The sequence below is a fragment of the Pleurodeles waltl genome, chromosome 7 (assembly GCF_031143425.1).
Source record: "Pleurodeles waltl isolate 20211129_DDA chromosome 7, aPleWal1.hap1.20221129, whole genome shotgun sequence".
Lineage (NCBI taxonomy): Eukaryota > Metazoa > Chordata > Amphibia > Caudata > Salamandridae > Pleurodeles > Pleurodeles waltl.
This window is the reverse complement of record NC_090446.1, coordinates 97,026,054-97,043,838: the sequence shown is the minus strand read 5'-3', so window position 1 is coordinate 97,043,838 and position 17,785 is coordinate 97,026,054. Positions and strand designations below refer to the sequence as shown.

Genomic DNA, 17,785 nt, shown 5'->3' with positions numbered 1-17,785 from the left:
GTGCTAATAATCGGACGGTCCCCCTGGAACCGCTGCGGGCTTTGCACGAGAGGCTTTCATTATCCATCTCTCACGCGTTCAGGCACCTTGCACCACCAAGGAAAAATGCTGATTGGGAACCAATTAGGCTGAAACATGACTCGATTTACAGCTGAGCTTGTGCATTCGGTACATGAGTGGGATGAGTCAGGCCGGGCTCGAGTGGGGTAAGTGTCTGTTAGCTGTAATGGCATGTGATATGAGAAGTTCACATCTGCTAGGTTCTTGTCAGGAGCCTGGGGGATTATCAGTATCACGTCTCTCGTGTGAATGAGCATTAAAACCATGGACTGGGTTCACACATAAGGTGACCAGAATTTTAAAGAAAAAAAATCAGGACATTTCATAAAAATAGAAAAGGGACTACAATTTTACTACCGCCAAATGACAGCGCCTATCAGCATAGAATTACAGCAGAGGCACTAAGGATAAATAAAATGCAGTGTTTAAATCCAGCATCACGCTTTTTAATTATACCGTTTTTTTAAATAACAGCTTCTAACTATCCCTGGTTTGGAAACCATAAAAAGCACCTCCCATCGCTTTCAGTCGACCCTCTCTAAAAACCGGGCCATAAACTAAATTTCCCGAAATCTGCCGGGACAGCTGGTAAAAACCGGGACTGTCCCGGCAAATCCGGAACACCTGGTCACCCTATTCACGCAGCCACCTGCATATGTAAGTTAAATTTACACAGGTGATCGGTTTCATTTGGAAATGCAGGAAATCCACAAAAGGTAAAATTTTACTTGTATATACAATCACACAAGCGCAGCTCTCCCTAGTATGGTCTAATATCTAGCAATGTAAATCAACTTTTTGGGGCGGGAGCAGGCGTCTGCGCAGTGCCATAGAATGTGCTGGAACAGACACAAACATAGATTTATGTGTATGTTCGACCGTGTTTGTAACCCACTCCCCCCTTGAAACAGTTGCAAGTTTCAGGCGCGGCCTGTCCTTTAGGGCGGAGGGGCCAGGCCCCACCTTTTGCCCCTCATGAAGAGTGCCTGTGAGGCTGAGCAAAGGCCAGCCTGACAGACACTCTTCATTTTCAGATCAGACAGCCAGGAGCGAAACATGCACGATTTGCGCAGACTCCTGGCTGCCTGAGCTGAACTTTGCTGGGCTGAAGAGGTCACAGCTCCTGTGGGCGTGACCTCTTTGGCTCAGCAAAGGTGCCTCGAGGCCCTCCCCTGGGTGACGAGGGAAGCGTCACCCATTGACTTCGACCTGGGTGCTTCAGGATTAAGCCCTGAAGCGCCCAGGGCGAGTGTCAACCAGTGACACCTTGTCACAGAGTGGGGTGGGGTCAGCAGTCTCACTGACCCCATCCCACTCTGTGACGAAGTTGGGACTGCTGCCTTCCCTCACTGGCTGACCTAAGGTCAGCCAGTGAGGGAAGGCAGCAGTCCCAACCCTGAAGGTAAGTGCGTGTGTGATCTTTTTAAATGAATGTTTGGTGTGTGAATGCTTGAATGTTGATGAGTGTTGTTAATGGATGTGCATGCGTGCGTGTGTGTGAAAGTGTGAGTGTGCTTCCAGCCCGCCCCCCTCCCTCCTAAAACTGCCAGACGCCACTGGCAAGTTTACTCCTGTCGCAGGTGTAAACGTGCGAATGTTAAGCAGGCACCTCCAAAATTGGCATGAGCTCTAGGAGAAGGGGTTTCTCCATGAAGAAACATACTTTCCCCATGCAGGAAAAGAAAACATGAATTGCAGTTGTACTTACACGAAGGCACCTTCACATGCAGAATTGCATAATACGCACAACTCATGAAGAACTGTCCTGATATAGACCTAATTGAGAAATCAAAAAATGTTTCCAGGATTACTCCTAGACACCTGGGACAGCTTTGTTTTGTAAAAGTTGGTGAATTCCTGGAACGTAGGTGTAAGCTTGAGGGTGAAAATCAAGGAATATTTTTTGACAATTCAACCATCCTCCTTGGACTTCAGTGCACACCTAGATGACTTGATATCATCCCTGTGCAGTCTAGTTGTCCTAGGTCTTTAGGGCTTATGCAGCAGCTTATCAGATCATAAGGGACTGGTGTGAACTTATAATCCTCCTGCGGAAGTGCACTGCAACCTTACACTAAATCCTATCTAACATGGACTGAATAAATCCTATGTAATATGCAATTTACATATATAAAGGTTAAGCGTCACCTGAAACACACAAAGTAAAAAGCAAATTGTTCTCGAATTTTAATATTTGTGAAGTGCAGGTGAGTCTACAAGTGAAGGTTATGAATTTAGTAGCATTTATGAATTTAGCATTTCTGGAGTATTTATATAATTTATTGTGTTTTGCACAGGACTAGATCAATAGATCAGTTGCTCTTGTGCACTTCCGTGTCAAGGGAAGCAGTAATGAATAGAACACCCAAAAGGCATACAGTAATCCATCTCTTTATCCTGGATGAAAGAGGCTGTAAAGCATTTTTTACACTTTCTGAAGCCCACCTCTGGGGAAGATGTGAAGTAGTGATGAGCCCTCAGAGTCAATCAATTAATCTGGATTTATAAAGTGTGGCTAATCACACAATAGGGTATCCAGGCGCTTGCAGGTCCCGGAGACTTATTTGAACAGCCAGGTCTTGAGGGCCATTCGGAATTCCAGAAGTGAGGTGATGGTCCAAAGGTGCATGGGGAGACTGTTCTAAGTTTATGTTGCGATGTGGGAGAAGGAGCGTCCTTCACTTCTGCTTCGGTAGATGTGGGGAGTATAGGCAAATGAAAGAGAGGCTGATAATAGTCTTCTCGAGAGTGGAGAAACCTTCCCCGATAATGTCTGTATCTTGATGGCAGTAGCGTGCAACATTTCTGGACAGTCAAGCTTCTGCACCTGGTCGCGTGGGACGAGGTCAGTGATAAGGCCTGGTACTTTGCAACGCTGTTCTGCAGAGCCTATGGACAATCAAAGGGTTTTAAATGTGACCTTGCTTCACCAGCCACTAGTGCAACTTCAGTGGGTTAGCACCCTGGAATGTAGACTCCCTCAAAACATGTCCAGTCTGGGAACTAGCAATAATGCAATTGAGGAGTGGAGTGGGCATTACTCAGACACTTACTCAACAGCCTTAGCAACACAAAAGGATTTTGGACGGAGTGCTGAACAATGCAAACACTCACCCCAAGTCACAGATCTGGGTTTAATCCATCGTTCTTTTGCTCACCATGCCACCCCAGTTTGGACCCAGCCATATGCAAATCAGTCTTGACCTTGTTCCTCATGGGAACAGTCCAGCCCGAACTGCCAAGCCAGGTCCTCACTGGACCAGAAACAAGCATCCTGGGACCGGTTTCAGGGTTTCACCCTTCATCAGCCAGGCTAGCTTGAATCCAGTGGCACAGTGAGCAAGGGACCCACGTCTGGGCATACCCTTCCCACTTAGGGCAACTTTAGCAACACAAAAGGATTCAGGCCCAGATCTCTGTACTGGGGGTGAATGTTTGACTTTGTTCAGCATTCCATCCATCACTTGTTCTTTTTGCACTTACTCAACAGCCGACAGTGAGGATCTTCAATAACTATACTATGAAGTGGACGGCGCATCAGCAAGGAAGCACCAGTAATCACCAATGATCGGCTTGCAGGCAGAAACGACATGCGTTGCTGTGGCACCGGAGGTTAAAAGCAATGGCTTTTTGGATTTGCATAGGAGCCCATTACAAGCTAGGTAGTTTCCTTTTCCGTGTTTCCCCTTGGCGGAGAGGTACCAATTTTGGAGCATCAGTAACTGTAGTCAGAAGTAATACTTATTATGGGATTTTATTAAATAATATTTAATAATATGTGGGACCTGGTGTTTATGCATCGAACCCTGTATGCGTTTGCCTTGTGTGTTACCCTGGGATTTCAGGACCTTTCGGCCACTGAAGTCTCCGTGTGGAATGCTCCTTAATCCATGAAGTCACCGGCCAGTAGCTCTTACCATCAGCCAGATCAGGCCTGCCACAGGACTCAAAATGAGGGCCCTTGGAGCAGTGCTTAATTTGTAAATAAAAATGTGCTGGTGTCCAAAGCCCTCATCTTAAACACGCGGCTGCTGCAATTAAATGTGGGAACACGGAATACTGAGGCGGCGTAATCCTGAAGCCATCTCGGGCCTCTTCGATCTATCAAAGCCCCTCCACGCCCCTTCAGCTCACTCTTGCAGCTTTCTACTTTCTCCCTTTGTGACGCTTTCTCGTTTGTCCTTTTCTCCGTCTTTCCATATGTGTCTTTTGCTCGCAGCAAATGTTTGAGGCAGAAGAATGAGCCCCGGCCCTCAAAAATAAGTGCCGGTGCTCAGCACCGGAAACAACAAGCACAAATTAAGCACTGCCTTGGAGGCTAAAGGAGTCCTGGAAAAGGTTTACGTACCAGCCATTCATCTCAACTTGCAAATGAGCAAGACCAGATCTTTTCTGAGGACGTTCTACATCCAAGAACTAATATCTAAAACCCACAGGCTCTAGGAACAGTACTAAAGAGAAGCTAAAAAAAAATTCATTTCTTCCACGTCTGGTGCTGGAGCCTGCAGCATTATCTCTTTGCAGCAGAAAATAATATACTAGCAGTTATGTACATGTGTGCTGATCCGTCTAGCCTGCTGGGGGGCTGGGTAAGCTGAGGGTCCAACAGTAAGATAGCCCACAGCACAACTGCCCCTGAGATGATTACCTCTGGATACATATATGCCCTAAATGAATGCAAGCAGATGGAAAACTGACAACAGGTTAAATGGACCCCTGGCTTTAATGCTAGAGATTGTGCTCCACTCAAACAATCATTGTAACTTATGCTCTGTTAATAAAATGATTGTGAGCCAGAAATCAACTGGGGTCATCAGTGATATCATATATTTTCAGAATTAGTCATAAAGAATCCTGAGCTGTACAACAAGGCTGCCTCCCATACCCCGGTGAGCCAACCCTGACCACAGAGCAGTAGCAAAGCTGCCAAAGTAAAGAGAATCAACATTTTTGCCCAAGATCAAGGATTTAAAAATGAAGGACTATGATCTGTCCTAGGTTATCGAATTCCTCCTTTAACCAGTACAGTACTTTATTACTATAATGCCAGTTCTCAAATTGGGGTGCGGATGTTACGTTCAGCCCCACTGCTGATCGAACCCTCCGAACATCTCAGCAAGCACCCCACCCATCAGCCGTATAGTCAGCGTGGTGGGAGTGCGTAGGTAGACCAGCCCGCACAAAGAGCAATAGTCCTCCTTTTATTTTCATTGTGGTTCGTGGAAACAAAAGAAGGAGTACTAATACAATGATATTGCACTATTTTGACTGCCCTTCCCTTGCCATGCCCGTTGGAAATAAAAGAAGAACATAGCAGTCTCCTCTTCATTCACACCCGGACGGGGCAAGAGCTGGCAAACTTCCTGATTCCGTGAAATAGGCGTCCGCTTGAACAAATTTACCGTTCAGTACAAATACCTGTGGATTAACCCAACATGCAAGTGGATATGCATATTTTTTTATAAGAGCGGAAGTGCCATCCCCATAGAGAGCGAGAGAGAGATCAAGACAAAAAGAGAAAGAGAGAGAGGAGGGGGGAAGTGATGGAGGGAAATAGAGAGCTAGAGGGAGTAGATCAAATAGAGAGAAAGAAAGACAGGGAAAGGGCAATGGAAAATAAGAGAGAATCTGGAAAGAAGAGGACGAGAGAGAGTAGGATGTATAGAACAATGTAGTAAATGAAGCATTGGCAAATCCAATATGTCTTACCTATGCAAGACCTATTTTGTGTTTTGGCCATGTTGTACACCAGTGTCAAGCTATACAGCACGGCTAAACGTTAGTGGATTCAGGCGGAGTAGGGTGGAGTGGGGAGGAGTGGGGGTGGGGTTGGTAGACTGGGGTAGATTGGAAAGGGTAGACTGGGGTGGGGTAGTGTGTGTTAGAGTGAGGCAGAGTAGGCTAGACTAGAGCGGGGTAGATTGGGGTTAGAGTGGGGTAGATTGGAGTTAAGTGGAGGTAGACTGGAGTGAAATGGGGTGGATTGGAATGGGGTTTATTGGAGTGGGGTAGACTGGAGTGGAGTTGGGTGGACCGGGGTAGATGGAATCGGAGTGGAGTAGATTGTGGTAGATTGGAGTGGAGTGGGGTAGACTGGAGTGTAATGTGGTAGATTGGAGTGGAGTGCGGTAGACTGGAGGGGTAGATTGGAGTGGGGTACACTGGAGTGGAATGGGTAGACTGGAGTAAACTAGAGTGGAATGGGCAGACTGCGGTAAAGTGGAGTGGTGTAAACTTGGAAAATTGGAGTGGAGTGGGGTAGATTGGGGTGGATTTCAGAGGAGTGGGGTAGAATAGGGTAGACTGGGATGATTGGAGAAGACTGGAGTGGAGTAAATTTGGGTGCAGTGGTGTAGACTGAGTGGATTGGGGTAGACTGGAATGGAGTGGCGTAGACTGGATTGGAGTTGAATGGGGTAGATTGGAGTGGAGTGAAGTGGGGTGGATTGGAGATGAGGGAGTGTAGTTGTGGAAATTAGTCTAGATCTCTTGCATGTAAGTACATATGAAGGTAGGATGCCTGAAAGCAGTTTTGGTGGAATACATATCAGACTTAGGCACATGTTTTAAGGAGAAATGGAGTAGTTGTGTGCCGCACAAAACTGAGGCGCTTGTGACAGACACATACTTTACATGCGCAGAGAAAATGTGGAACACATATACTATTAAGGAGAAATGGATTAACTGCAGCACTGCCCAAAATTGACGCACTTTAAAAAGCCACTATTCTATGCCATTTGTCATGGAGTGCTTAATCAAAAAGAAAAAAGTAGTTCCCTTAAGAGGTGGAGGAATATGTCAGCTCATTAAAATGGTGGTAAAGATGCTGTGCTCCAGGACAGGGACAAACAGAAGAAGACAAGCCACTGAACAAGAAGCAAGAAAATGAAAGTGACCCTAAAGCCAACCAATATTAAGCAGTGGGCGGGCTGCAAGTCTTTCATAGCCATACAGCTTGTGCTGCCTGGTGCGAGAGACCTAAAAAGGGTAGCTGGAGAAGGGGAGAATCAGATATCAGGATGTTGATCTGAGCTTCCAAGTCCTGTATATGCAGGGTGCACATATATATACACACACACACACACACATAACACACAGTTGTGCACAATCACGTACTGACACCAAAAATAAAATCACATACATATATTACTTCACCATAACATGACATTTCTCTCTTACTCTCTTTGGTAGACTTGCTGGCGACTACATTGTGTTTTGCTTTTATTTTTTGCAAAGCCTTCCTTCATTTGAGATACCGCCTGGATAAAGGGGCATCCTCATGTGACACAATAATTGCTGGTTCTGTTCTACCTGCCTCCCGGGGAGCATCTCTTGCGGAAGTCTCATCCGCTTCTCTGATAGGCTCGAATCTCACCTTCCCTTCTCCCCAAACTTCCGGCGAGGCGCGGCCGCAGCACAGATGACCGGAGGCAGGGGGAGCTGGCTGGTAATGAGCTGGTATCTACACAGCCATCATACGCACGCGCTAACTGCGGCGAATAATGAATGCCACTCACTGATCTGCAAACACGGTCCTGTGCCTGCTGTCCTCCCACGTGCCCAGAGGGAGCTCGCCACGCTCCCGCCTGTTTGTTTACTCTAATCTGTGCCTGCTTCAGCACTCATTGCTGCGTTCACAGCAACTCGCAGATGGAGTTTAAGTTAGGACAGTCACTGCAGATATAAACTTGTGAGTTGCTTGTGCTCTCTTTTTCATATCCCTCCCTCCGCTCACCAGTGCTCTCTGTCTCCATTTTCCTTGGTGCTGCTCTCTCATTTCTCGTAGGCTTCCTCCAAACGTCCCTGCCCCAGTGCTCCATGTTGCTCTCTCCCTTGTATGCTTGCACCCGACCTTTGTGTGGTTCTCCCCCACCCCCATGTTGCTCTCTCCTTCCCTGCTTTTCTTCTTCCCTCGACCCACTCCACCCCGTACATTCCCCCTTGCACTCACACGCCCTCAGTTTTTTGCTTATATTATTTTGCAGTTTTGTGCCTCACAAAAGTATTTTTTTACTTACTGAGCCAAGCGGGGCTCAAAATCTTGGACCAGTAAATTAAAACAAACACTTGCAATGCAATGGGTCTCACATTTGCTCGATGTTAGAGCTATTAGTGTTATAAATTCCTAACTGGACTTTTCTTGCCACATGAATTGAAAATGAAAACTAAAACAGTTGACATAAGTGAGCCGACTCAAAGCACCACGGCCTCCATGAGCATGAGCGCAAAGAAGAGACACAAAAAAAAGTTTGCTCGCAGTCAAACGTATCGGCAAACGTGCAATTATCCATGTAACAGGGTCGGTGTCCGAGGCCGTAACAAAACCGCCTCAAGGAGGGGCAAACGTAAAGCGTTTACCAATGATAACAAAGGATTTTTGAAAGGCAAGCCCACGAACGAGTGAAAGTGATGGGCGTGCGGTGGGCATTGTTAAAAGCCAACAGATAGATTACAACCGGCCAGAGTGACCTAAAAAGAAAAACAGTTCCCTCTTTATTCTGTAGGCAGCACATATAGAATGACACAATCAGCAACAGCGGTCAAGTTCCGGCATCTTCTTATTCTTCTCATTCTTAGGTATTTGTTTTTTTGCTGAAGCTCTGCAGCATCAACAAACTGAATTGGCAAATTCAAAAGACCCAACAAGTGAGACCTATTCTGTTTGCCAATGCTTTTTTTTTCACTGGCTTTGATTTGAGCATAACCAATACAGTTACCTTACTGACGACCAGAACAATATCAGACACTTGGAAAGCAGAAGTGGTATCTCCCCTCCAGAGGAAGGCTTTTTTCGACTTTTGCAATAGTTAAGTCCCTGTCCAAACTGTATTACAGGCAGCAGACAACTTGGAAATCGTCGTTGCTATCAGGCTAACTCAATTCAATCTATATACGAATATAACAAAATGTGAAGTGTGCACAAAATTAAAGGATGAGAGGTATCAAAGATGTAGGTGTGAAATAGAAGAAGAGGGTAAAGGGGTATCCACACACATTAATACAAAAGAATTAAATAAAAGGAAATCCAGAGATTACATTTGCATTTCGTAAAAATAAATTCCTGGTGTTAGAAAATAATTTAAAAATTGTGCTCCAGTTTTATTCGAGCCAAGATTAATCACACGAGATCTCAAAATGATTAATGTTTAACGGCTAAAAATGTGGAACTAAAAGCAGCTTAGATAATTTAGTATTTTTTTAATTCAGTATCTTTTAAACAGCAAAATGTATCACTCCTCTTTTGCACACTGCATTTATCACCGATGGTGAAAAGTAAAATAGTTTCTGCTCAGCTGTTTGCAAACATCTGATGTGTGTGTTTTTGTTTCTCGGGCTTGTTGACTTGCATACGTGCACTGAAGAAGAGGTGGTTGGGCCTCTGTCCCCGGGAACTGGATTCATCCCCAGTGACGTTGTGGTAGCACATGCCACTGTTTTTGAATGACATTACCCGAGTGGTAGGCTTTGTCAGCAGAGAACAGACAGCCGCTCATCAAGGCCTGTCATTTGTCCTTGAAGGAGTGTGACCTTGATGCCGTCTCCATCTGTCAACCCCAGCACAGCCTTGTTAGAAGCCGTGCTCATTATTTTGAATGTTTTGCATTGCAAACGGAAAAAGATAGAACATTTAATGCATCCAAAGGCAGCTCGGAGAATGATCTTTGTAGGCATTAATGGTGCTGAATTCACAGGACACGTCGAAAGGTCAGAAATAAATATTATGTTCTGCGGCTCCTGCTGGATCGTAAGACAACCTGGCTGCCCTCGGCTTCATGCATACCTCACACAAGATGAATAAACATGTGCCCTCTGTCAGCGCTCCGGTACTCTCCCTGTAATCTTAAGGCATTACCTGTGAATCTTTTAAGTCTGCAATGGCCCCTGGTAGGTTACATTATAAAGGGCGAATCATCATTCGACAGAGATACGCTCCGACGTGTAGGACAGGAGCGCGGTGATCCTGAGACGACTTCATGCAAACGGTGTTGTTCCTTTGTGCGTACAGCGTGTTATACTTTGCGCAAATGGCCACCTGAGTAGCTACGCTCAAAGTTAGCATTATCAAACCAGTGGCTGGTCCCAGCTAAGATGGAGGTCCCCTCTGGTCCCATCCAAGATGAAGATGGATGCTTCAGCGGGGGAAGACAACGTCATCGGAACACATTGGTCTTTCAAGAGGTCACCCATCTTTGAGTACGTCTACCCTGAAGAATCTGTTTGTGTTCCACTGAGTGTGCTAGGAAGACCCGACGAACGGATCATCACCAAGCTGAATATTTAAATATTGGTAATATTTCTTGAAGACCTTGAAGTCAAGTTGCATTCAATGACGTGTCGACCTTTGGTTCCAATTGATGGTTCCAAGAACCAGGAGGCGACTGAAAAATAAAAGCCACTGGTGTGGACCTAAACGATTAATTTTAGAGGTAGGGTGAGTTGAAGTGAATATGTATTAATATGAAAATATGTTTCAGCCCTAGCTTCATGAAAAATGTATGCACCATCTTGTAACTGGTCATCCCCTAAACCACTGGCAAAACACAACAAACACTGCCAATATCAGCAACACCAATTATTATTTTCATCATCATCGTCGTCATCATTGGTAGTAGTAGTAATAAAAATAATATTTAAAAAGTAATCAATGGAAATACATAGTTAATAATCTCCTTCCTAAGGCTCTGTTGTGGTAGACTGCGACAGATCAAAAGTTCATTGATTGGAGAAGCCCAGAATTAGTTCCTAAAGAAGATATATGGAGTCCAAAGATGACACCTATTGAGGCAACGACACTAGACACAGCCATCACCAACCAAAGCTAAGACAAGGATAGCTCACACATTGTTCTAAGACAAATAATAACAAAAAACTACTGCCCATCACACTATAGATGATTACGAAGGAAAATCACAACCATGCTTAAAAGAAATGTTACAAGGAGAAAGTGGGACATAGAACAGTGGAGAGAATGGAACACGTCAGACACTCTTATGGAGATGACAATACAATGTCTGAGCATGGAGATCCAGCCATCACCTTTACATTTCCTTTTAATTGCAGTGCGCTTAAAGAGTGTCTAGCTCCATAGGGAACACATCACTGTACAAAGCACAAGAATACATATCTCACATGTGGGAGATAATTAGGTGTTTTTACAGTGGAACACGAAGCTGATATATAAGCGAGAATTCCACAAGAAAACAAAAAATCTCAGATACAAGGAGAGGAGGGGAATAATCCTGGAAGGTAAAACACTTCTGAAGAGATGGGCTATAATATATTTTCTGAATTTCTTCAATGAAGAAATTGTGAGGTGAGACCCAGCATCATTCCAGAGTCCTGGTCCAATCAATGATAAATCATATGTGAGTGCTCATTGTAAGCCCTTTGGATTTACATGTGGAGAAGGTTGCACCTAGCAGTGCACGTGCTGTCAGTCAGTTGCACTGAGTTCAGAGAGCAGCTAGTCAGGTTATCTTAAGCATAGGTAGGTTAGGTTTTATAATGCTAAAGGTGGCTTTCTCAAATTCCTCTAATGCTAAATTCATTCAGATCAGTTGATTCCTATATTGAGTGTAGAACACGTCGCAGTGGATGACGACGGAAGCAGAGTTTGGCAGATCTGAATAAAGTGTTGCATTCATTGCTAGTTGGTCGAATGGATCTTAGGTGATAATTATATTTTGTGATTTTTGTGCAGTATTTCGGGTGATGAGATTAGCCAGAGATGTGGGTTCACACTCAGGGCCTGATTTAGATGTTGACGGAGGAGTTACTCCATCACAAACTTGCCTTATTGCAAGTTCCATACGCTATAATGGAAGTGTAATACAGCGGACAGGATATCCTTCATGTTTGTGATCGAGTAACCCCCTCCACCAGACTCTAAATCAAGTTTGTGACTAGTTCCTTGACCACTAAACATCACAAAAGTACCAAGGTGCAGACAAAGAAGCACAATTATCTATTTGTTCTTTGTGCAGAGACAGGGTCAGCGTAGAAGCGAGTCAGCGGGTGCTTGCATCAGATTGCATGTGCACTGCAGATGCTTTTGGTTGTCCCATAGGTGGTGCCAGGAAGATGGTAAGATGAACTTTAACTGTCTCGTGATCATTAGCAGATCTTATCATGGTAGCAAGTCAGAGATCACTAGGTCAAAGTTGCCCTTGGAATGTGCTGAAACAGTAACCTGAGAGGTTAATTTCACTGAGTTAGGAATCACTTATGTCATTGATGTTGTGATCTCCTGGGAAGCTAAAGTCACCAAGGTACATGTCGCTGCAGAGTGACAGCGAGACTGACTAGATTAATTGAGAGTGGTCAGTAATGAAGAGTTTGCTCTGCCTGAGAAGTCTACGCATTAGATGAAACGTAGTATAGAGGGAGAGTTAGTGCAGGCAGGTGTTCAAAAGAGGAGATGAAGGATGAAAAGACACTTGTGATTTGGATGAAGACCCCATGAATAATGCATGACCCTCTCAACTTTGTGCCGGTGGTGTAATTGTCTAGTTTAAGTTCACAAAGAGAGGGCTGGATGAGGAAGTAAGCCAGGCTTCTGCAATAAAGAGAACATTGTAGGAGATCAGGTCAGCAACATCAGAGGCCTGGCTTGGTGTGAGCGAGCATGCGCACCAAAGTGGGGAGAGTGATAACTGTGGGCGGGGATTGTTGGTGAGCGGTGCCTGTTGTGTTATGTCATGAATGAGAATCGTATGTGAAGTTGAAAGCGCCTGGTGGTGTTTAATTGTGTGAGGTTCTTGTGATGAATGTAGGATGCAGATAGGAAAAGTGGGATGGCAACGAAGAGGCTTGTGACTTACCTACTATGAGGGTTTGTAGCTGTGTGCAACAAACAGAAGGATCACCTTTGGCAATGTAAAGTATAGCAGGTGGGAATGTTTCACCTATTTGCAGAAAGAGTGAAAGAAAGCGATGAGACTGTGAGGGTCCTGCCGGAAAGTCTGGGAACGGCCATGTAATGCACATCTGGATGTAATGTAAGTTACACCTTCTACCATCTCAGGGGATATTGCAGGGATCATACCAACTATCCAACTACCAACCATCTTTCCCTCCTGACAGCCCAGTAGTACAACATTGGCATCATTTAATAGTGCAATGTTGTTTTTTTGCTGACAGCTGGATTCATGTCTTATGGTGTATGACTGTCTCTACAAAAACTAGAAATTGGCAGCAGCTAAACAACATACCCAAGGGGCCATAATTCAGAAAGAAGTGCCTATTTGTTTGAACCAAATAAGCTTCTGCAGGTGGGATATTGATCAGTCTGCAAAGTCGCCGTGTGCGGCTTCAACGTTACGAAGTCGCAGGCGCTGCAAAAATAATATTAATGGCCTGATCGGCGCAGTGCAGCCATTCATTTTGTCTGAACCTAATTCCTTTTGTTCACTCTCACAAAGAACATTCCCTCCCCGCTGCTACATTTGTAGACCAGCATTTAAGAGATTAGTCACAATTACAGATTCCAATATTCCACAGTTCCTGTAAGAGAGGGGAGAAAGTGAATTCCTGCTAATTTCTCAGCATGCACAAGCCATCATGGAACGAGGGATGAAAGGGGCTTATGAAGTTATTAAAGAAATGAGCTACAACGAATTTAGGAAGTACTGAACTTGCAGGGAGCAGAATTCATGGCCCAGACACCAACATTAAGAGAGTGCAAGTAAGGCAAACAGAGCGAGTGAGGAATACAAAGAGGGGAAGCAAGCAAGGCTAAGAAAGCTGGAAAGAAAGCCAGAAAGACAAAGTGAGAAAATACTGTACTGTAGTTGTATTCCTATAGCGCTTACTACCACTGGGTTGAAGCGTTTTAAGCACACTGCTCCAAAATCCGAGTTTAGTGGTTAATTCGATGTTTATTGGGATTAGTCTTGTGCTCTCACATACCACTCCATGCACTTACGCCATTGTCTTTATGGGGGATTAAATTAGTAGGGTTTAGGTGTGTTCATTAGTGTGGATGGGGGTAGGTGAGTTCATGCAGATAGTAGGTGGGATTACCAGATGAGCCAGAGGAGATTAGGTATTTCAAAATTTCAGGGTATGACTTTCAAAGAAGAGCAGGTTGTCCTTTGAGAGGAGGTGTGGGCATTTTGCAAAAGAAAATAAAAAACCTACAGATTAAGGAAAACATGCGCATTACTTAGTACAGCAAGATAGTATATAGAGAGAAGGGATGCAGAGGATGGAAACGAAGAAGAGATTAGTTCAAAGAAAAACGGAAACCCGTCTATCGGAAGTCTAAGTCAAGGTCAATGTGTTCATGCATGGTGTTAGGAATGTAGAGTAGGTTTTGGAGGTAGCATACATTGTAAGGATGAACATCTGTAGATACATGCATGCAAAATAGTGCAAATAGTAGGCACTTCCAAGAGGCCCTTAAATCTGGCCATTGGATATGGTAAAGCTAATCTCGTGAGTTCCAATCTGGTATTGAAGTATGCTGAACCAGAGTCAGAACCTCATCCGGTCACATTGCCCAAACTGGTGTTCGCTTAGTTTTCAGTCCCGCAACAAATGTCAGGTCAATTTGTGGAAAACTGCCTGTGAGTACCAGATCAAGGTGGCATAACCAATAGTGTGTTCTGTGAGTTACAAGAAATACTCACAGAAGATAAGAGTCTGCAAAAAGTGAGCATTGCGCCAATAAGTGGCAAGGCTCAGACCTAGTTTTAATTTCATAGGCAATGCATTACATAATCCTCAAATAAAGTTTCAGGTCAGCGTCAAGCCAAAGACATGCCCCATCAGCCAAGCAGACATTAGATCAGCTTGCAGGGAAGCAAAGGTGAACCGTCAGACACCAGGTCAGTTGATCTCTGAAATGTGCAATCCACAGGCAAAAGGTAGGCCCGAAGAGTCAGAACTTATCAAGACAAATGCTGTGGGCCATTCAGAAAGCCAAGGATGTCTGACCAATGCCAATCACCAGTTAAGCCCAGTGTCTTGTGGCAATGGTGGTAAGCGGGTGCCAGTCTTCAGAAGCTGCAAAGTCGTGGTCAGATCCCTGGAACATATGTATCACGCACTGGTAAGGTACTTGTAAGGCTACTTAAAGGACTTATGGGCCCTTTTTCAGCATACATGGGGTTGTTGTAATCCCGTGGTGGTACCATGCATTGGTGGTGACGCTCCTGGCAACGCAGGCAAGCAAATAGCAGCTAAGGGAGAAAACGAGTCAAATGAAGAAAGTAAGCAAATCAGATAGAGAGGAAGCAGGCAAGTAAAGGAAACACTGCGAGTAGAAGAGCAGAAAGTGCCAGCAAATAAAGACAGTGAGCAAGGAACAAACAAGTGAAACTGAGTGAACAAGTGAGAAGGAAAGTTAGTAATGAGCAAGTACGCACAATATGCTACTTGTTTATCAGCCGTGTCCCAGTGGATGTGGGAGAATAATCTCCAATGTACCGCGAACAAAACTGAAGTATTACTTTTTGGTTCCACCGTTCCTGATTGCAAAGTCAATTTTTGGCCTAGTATGGTTCCTTCTCTACCCACCCCAACCTCAGTTGTTTGCAACGTAGGAGCAAAATTTGACAATAAGCTATTTTTTGACCCTCAGGTGGCCAATGAGGTGGAAACATGCTTTGGTTTGCTCCAGTTACTAAAAAAAAATGTCTACTTCCTTTCGACTGCCAGTAATCAATGCACTTATCAACTCTCCTTTGGATCATGCCAATGCTTTGTACTAGGATCTCCCTGCTTGCTAACTTAAAGACTCCAGTTAGTGCAGGATGCAGCAGCTCGTCTACTCGATACAATCATATTTGTCTGCACCTGAAGGAGTTGCACTGGCTGCCGATTCGGAAGCGTGTTCAGCTGAAGGGTCCAGTCTTAGCGCACAGAGCTTTCCATCTGTCCGGTCCGAGCTATCGTCCACTCGAAGGGTTGTGCTCGTCTGAAGCCTTGTTGGTTGGTAGCTAAAAACTAAAAGGAAGAGATAGGGCGGATGCTCCTCTTCAGCGTTAGTCGCTTCAAGCTGGAATTCTCTTCCGCTACATCTGAGAGTCCTTTAAACGTGGGCTAAAAACGTGGCTGTTGGTTACCTATCGGCTAGTGCCGGGACACTCTTCGAGTAGCTGTGCGCTTAACAAAAACCTTATAATAATAATAATAGTAGGTGTGGCAAAAACTGGGAGCAAGCAAACTAAAAAGAGCTAGCAGGGAAGCAAAAACAGCAATCAAACAAGGAGCAATAAAAAAGTAGACAAGCAGGCAGGACACAGAGGGCGGTAGGTGAACAGATAGAGAATGAACAAGCCAGATTAAGACATTTATAAAGGGAGAGTTATGGAGATGGATAGAAAAGCAAAAGGCCTATGTATGTAAACAAAGGTTTCTTTTCTGTGTTTTTCAGACTCAGAATGCAAAAACTGCTCAAAAACCCCCAACAAGAAATTAACTTTGTGGTCAGAGCTTTAATTTATTTGGCTGTACCAACAGCTTTCAATGCAATAGTTTGAACGAATCAACTTCAAATAAGCCAGGAAAGTACACAAATGGGAAAAAAAGCCTCCCCAAAATGTGAGCATTGAAATAGGCAGGAAAGTAATCACTCATCTCAAGGTAAACTAACTGAACATTCTGGCATAAAAACAAAACACAATCGTTGAGATTTTGCTGTTCTTTGAAATATTTCATGCTGTGAAATTGCCATTAAATTTCAAGGAAGAACTTGGCTGTCATAGTAAGCAAGGCATTTATGTTACAACAAATATGTGTGTTCAAAGTGCCATTATTTCTCGGGAAGAAATATGTACATAGTTTTTGAAATACACTATGAGGAACATATAAAGAAACCACTTTCACATCTATGCTAACAAATAATTTACATTTTTCGAACAGAACTGTTTGAAATTTATGTTCCGAATAAGATGTTTTCCTTATCTTGGACATGTGATGCTCAAAAGGTAAATTTCTCCTTATTTGTTGGGGTGGGCAGAACTCGCTGAATTATATGGAAACTCCACAAGATTCCACGGAGTTCCGAGAACGGGTAGAAATAGGCAAGATACGCAGATTTTTGGCATCTGGAGCTCATTCCATGCTGAACAATCAGTGCAAATGGCGCCACACGGCAGCACGCTAGAGGGCACAGCTTCTTGAGTTGATTTTGCTGCCACTTGAGCAGATTTTCTACTTGAACAGCAGCTTCATAATTGAGAACGGTAACAACTGCAGGAGTTGGAGAAATCTCACAAGGTGCCCTCTTAGCAACTGAAAATCACACTAGGGGATGCCATATCTCGCTCATGCTTGCCAACTTACCGTTGGCGAGTCACGTGTGAGAAAAAAACTCCACTATGTGGCGGTTGGTGGAATTTGGCCAGAACTCCACGTTACCAGAGTAAAGCTGAGTGGCCAAAATTCCATCAACTCCATAGGCGGAATGGAATTTATTGCACAGGCCTCCTAACTTACTGGCGAACTGGTGAGCACTTGGAACAGTTTCAAACGTTACAGCTCCTTTAGACTACCCTGCCGGATGTGTTTGGATTGACAGGTGACAAAATGAAACTGATCTCTGCTTCTATATATGGTAGAAGACGAACACAGAGATCAAGGAAGGGTGAAGACATCACTTTTTAGAAAAATCACATGGGATCAATGTTTGGCTTAATTAGGAAGAAGATTAGCTGTTTGCTTTCCTCAAAATGTCCCTTTCTACAGTGAGTGTACACGTGACCAATACAACTCAACTTTG

The 17,785-nt window shown here is 44.3% G+C and overlaps 1 protein-coding gene across 2 annotated transcripts in view; it reads right to left on the bottom strand.

Moving 5' to 3' along the window:
• The window catches only part of CDH4 (cadherin 4), a 1,524,317-nt gene that overhangs the window by 754,175 nt on the left and 752,357 nt on the right, over positions 1-17,785 (bottom strand). The gene's annotated exons all lie outside the window — the stretch shown is intronic.